The sequence below is a fragment of the Palaemon carinicauda genome, chromosome 18 (genome assembly GCF_036898095.1).
Source record: "Palaemon carinicauda isolate YSFRI2023 chromosome 18, ASM3689809v2, whole genome shotgun sequence".
NCBI classification, from domain to species: Eukaryota; Metazoa; Arthropoda; class Malacostraca; order Decapoda; family Palaemonidae; genus Palaemon; species Palaemon carinicauda.
The window spans coordinates 3834191-3839435 of record NC_090742.1 but is presented as its reverse complement, the minus strand read 5'-3'; the positions used below and the strand labels follow the sequence as shown (position 1 = coordinate 3839435).

Below are 5245 nucleotides of genomic sequence, written 5' to 3'. Positions count from 1 at the left end.
GGTGGTTATCATTCGGAATCCTGCAAGGTAAGTCAAAAAATGTTTATTCAGAATCTCCAACAAGTATATTAGAACCGTTCCTCCTCTTTTTGTATTTGGAAACACTGTCAGGTATGTCAAAAATGTTTAATCAGGAACTCCAACAAGTATATTGGAACCTCTCTTTATTATTATTATTATTATTATTATTATTATTATTATTAGCAATTGCTAAGCTACAACCCTGATTGGAAAAGCAGGATGCAATAAGTCCAGGGGCCCAAACAGGGAAAATAGCCCAGTGAGGAAAGGAAACAAGGAAAGATAAAATATTTTAAGAAGAGTAACAACATTAAAATAAATATTTCATATATAAACTTTAAATGATTTAACAAAACAAGAGGAAGAGAAATTAGATAGAATAGTGTGCTCGAGTGTACCCTCAAGCAAGAGAACTCTAACCCAAGACAGTGGAAGACCATGGTACAGAGGCTATGACACTACCCAAGACTAAGAGAACAATGGTTTGATTTTGGAGTGTCCTTCTCCTGGAAGAGGAAAGTAGCTACTGAACAATTGCAGTGCAGTAGTTAACCCTTTGGGTGAAGAAGAATTGTTTGGTAATCTTAGTGTTGTCAGGTGTATGAGGACAGAGGAGAATCTGTAAAGAATAGGCCAGACTATTCGGTGTATGAGTAGGCAAAGGGAAAGTGAATCGTAACCATAGAGAAGGAACCAATGTAGTACTGTCTGGCCAGTCAAAGGACCCCATAACTCTCAGGTGGTAGTATCTCAACGGGCTGCTGGTGCCCTGGCCAACCTACTTTTTTGTATTTGGAATCCCTGGCTAGGGGTAAAAGAGACTCTTTAGCCATGGTAAGCTGCTCTTCTAGGACAAAGACACTCCAAAATCAAACCATTGTTCTCTCGTCTTGGGTAGTGCCATAGCTTCTGTACCATGGTCTTCCGCTGTCTTGGGTTAGAGTTCTCTTGCTTGAGGGTACTCTCGGGCACACTATTCTATCTAATTTCTCTTCCTCTTGTGTTGTTAAAGTTTATATAGATTATATAGTTAATATAGGAGATATTTATTTCTAGGTTGTTACTCTCCTTAAAATATCAAATATTTCCTTTTTTCCTTTCCTCACTGGGCTATTTTCCCTGCTGGAGCCCCTGGGATTATACCATCCTGCTTTCCCAACTAGGGTTGTAGCTTAGCAAGTAATAATAATAATAATAATAATAATAATAATAATAATAATAATAGTATGTAAGGATGGTTTAATCAGGAACTCCTACAGGTATACTAGAACCTTTCTCCATCTTTTATCTGGTAAGTGTATCAAATTATTATTATTATTATTATTATTATTATTATTATTATTATTATTATTATTATTAGCTAAGCTATAATCATAGTTGGAAAAGCAGGATGCTATAAGCCCAAGGGCTCCAACAGGGAAAAAATAGCCCAGTGTGGAAAGAAAATAAGGATATAAATAAACTACAAGAGAAGTACTGAACAATTGAAATAAACCACGTTGAGAACAGCATCACCATTAAAACAGATCTCTCATATATAAACGATAAAAATAGACTTATATCAGCTATTGCTCTTCTTCCCAATCATTCCAGATCAATCGTATCCTTCTGGAACTACTGGGGCATCAAAAATGAAACCAGAAGGTGGACTGAATCCGTCGGAAAGGCTTCGTATTCCACCACAGGTAATGAGTGAATTGAACTCTTCAGGTTTGTTTACGTTTACTTAAGTGGTTAAATGTAATAAGATCTTTAATTTTAATTATATAAATCTTATTCAATTCAAATCAGGTCAATAATAATATTACAGTAAAATCTCAAAATTTAATAATTTCTAGATTTTTACATAAAAGTTAATCCCTGCAAGTTCCATTACTCTAATATTAAAATTGTGGACAGGAAGCTGTTCACAAACAAACACACACACAGACAGGGGATAAAACATAACCTCATTCCAACTTCGTTGGCGAAAGTGAAAATTATAAGTACGGTGTTGAATTGTCCCAATCTTTCATCTTTTTACGTAACAGCTAATCCATACAAGTTTTATGACTCTAAAATTAAAATTGTGGCCAGGAAGCTGTTCACAAACACACGCGCGAACAGGGGATAAAACATAACCTCATTCCAACTTCGTTGGCGAAGGTGAAAATTATAAGTACGGTGTTGAATTGTCCCTCTCTTTCATCTTTTTACATAACAGCTAATCCATACAAGTTTTATGACTCTAAAATTAAAATTGTGGCCAGGAAGCTGTTCACAAACAAACACACACAAACAGGGGATAAAACATAACCTCATTCCAACTTCGTTGGCGGAGGTGTTAAATTGTCCTTCTCTTCCTTCCAGCCTTTCGTCGCTTTGTCAAGGGAAAATTAGGCAAATGGACATCGACTTACAAATACGCCTTGACGCACTCCAAACGGCTCCACGTGATATCCTACGAGAAATTAAGAGAAAATCCTCTGAGAGAGATACGCGACCTCCTACGCTTCCTTCAGGTACGACCTGACAAAGGCAGATTCCTGTGTCTTTCCAGACACCTGGATGGCGTTGCCAAAGGCACCCAGAGGCAAGTGGATCCTTATTCCGTAGGAGAGAAGAAGGCTTTCGCTAGTGCCATTTTGAAAGTGGATTTCCTCCTCAAGGAGAGAGGGTTTCCTCCATTGCCAGACTATAAGAAATATGACACGTAACGCAGAGATAAGTTTGTTGGTGTGATAATGTGACATATGAAACATAGGTAATTTAGAAATAATTTTATGATTTATCTAAAAATTTATTTACATATAACGTAAAGACAAGTCGGCTTTTATGAAAATGTGACAACTGAAATTAAGGTAGAATTAATTTTGTGATTTATCTAAAAGTTTATTTACATATAACGTAAAGAAAAGTCTGGTTTTGTGAAAATGTGATACCTGAAATATAAGAAGAATTGATATGTGACTACTTTTTTTTTTTTTTTTTTTTTTTTTTTTTTTTTTTTTTTTTTTTTTTTTGCATTTGTTTACACGTAACGTTAAGACAAGTCTGGTTTTGTGAAAATGTGATACCTGAAATATAGGTAGAATTAATTCTGTGATTTATTCAAAATATTATTTACATATAACGTAAAGACAAGTCTCCTGGTGTGATGTGACATAGGAAATATAGGTAGAATTTATTTCTTTATTATTTTATTTATCTACACGTAACGTTAAAACAAGACTGTTTATGTGAAAATATGACATCTGAAATATAGGTAAAATTAATTTGTGATTTTTAAAAGAGATTATTTACATGTAACGTTAAGACAAGTCTCCTGGCGTATTAATGTGACACTTGAAATATATATATGATTAATTCTGTGAAAATTCAATTAAATTTGTTAAATTATTTATATTTCAAGATATGTTCGCCTTTGCTTTGATCAATGCTATGATACTTAGTGCAAGTATATGACAACCATAGAGGAAATATATCACTTGATTTTAGATGAAGACACTAGTAGTGGAAGTATCCAACGTATGAAAATATATGACACATGGTGTCATATAATTTTGAATTATGAAATATGACACTTATTGAATATACATGAAACATACTTGGAAGATGTCATACAAAATGTAAAAACGGTACGAACACCAAAATGTAAACATATGACACACATGGTGTCATATAATTATGAATTTTGAAATATGACACTTATTGAATATACATGACACATGCTGGGAAATTATGGTACAAAATCTAACGTAAAAATATAACACATATGATGTCATATAATTTTGATTTATGAAATATGACACATTGAATATACATGACACATACTGGGAAATTATGGTAAAAATCTAATGTAAAAATATGACACACATGGTGTCATATAATTTTGATTTTTGAAATATGACACTTATTGAATATACATGACATATACTGGGAAATTATAGTACAGAATCTAAATACGATACATAATATAAAAATGAGAGATTCATATTTGTATAATGACACATAATATCTGTGAAAATAGGATACATGCTGTAAATATTTAACATGTGGTGTAAATGCAATACATATTCTGTTGATACATGTGAGTGCAAATGTATGTATCTAACATACACTGTTAAAAAACCCGTAATTTTAATCGGAAATTCTCCGTAAAAATATACTGTTCTCAGCCGTATTTCAGTAAAATGCAGGCGACCGTAATTTCTACCCTATTTTAATTATCTTTTACAGGTTGGTGACTGTAATATCACTAATTTATGTCAATATATCCTTTTTTTAAGACGGTAAATGTCTGGCAATATTTATTCCAGAATTTTTATCGTATTTTACGGAAAATTTTAAAAGTGTATGCATCATTAACCCAGAAAGATTTAAGCAAATAGAACATTATTATTCTAATAAGAAGTTTGTTTTAGTAGAATTATATAATGTGATTTTAGACTGAATAGATAGTTTTTTTGAAAAGTCACTCACTCCCCAAGAGAGATTAGTTCACCAAACTTTCAACTGGGCTCCACAAGGCACTAGAAGAGTTGGAAGACCCAGGCCTACATGGCTGAGGACTATGAAGCTTGAAGTGGGAGATGATGAATGGAGAAGTATTGAATTAAAAAGCTCAAGATAGAGACGACTGGGGAAATCTCAACGAGGCCCTTTGCGTCAATAGGCGTAAGAGGAGATGATGATGATGATGAATTTTCAGAAATATTTTCAATCAAAATTTTGCGAATTTTCAAAGCAATATGTAGCCAGTGTCTGATTCTCAAAGAAATTAATGCATTATAACACATTGAAATGTTCATTGATAAGTTCTTATACTAAATTAGATATATATCAGCGAAATGTTTTAGATTACAAATTTATATAAAATGTTATTTCATGAAATGTGAAGGATTTAAGGAAAATAGTTGTGATTTACCATATATCGAAATTCATGAACTAAAAACCCGCGAAAATGTCACATTTTAGACCGCAAAGTCCTCTATATTGTAGAGCTATATATATTGGGTGTTTATATAGCTATGCTCTAATGTACAATATGTTTTTGTGCGGTTGGAAAATGATTCAATTCAATAATTTTCAAGAAGATATTTGTTATAACGAATATGTACCTTGTATATAATACCCTTGCCTACTAAGTTTCTTCTTTTCCACCGTTATCCCTACATTAAGGGGTCGGTTGCCTTAAGCGCCTTCTCCAATGGCATCCGCTTCCACCAAATCTCTTCTCTCCATA

General features: G+C 33.2%; 1 pseudogene; it reads left to right on the top strand.

Annotated features, from left to right (window-relative positions):
- The window catches only part of LOC137656946 (sialate:O-sulfotransferase 1-like), a 15590-nt pseudogene extending 12625 nt beyond the window's left edge, over nt 1-2965 (top strand).
- Nucleotides 2966-5245: the final 2280 nt, after the last annotated feature.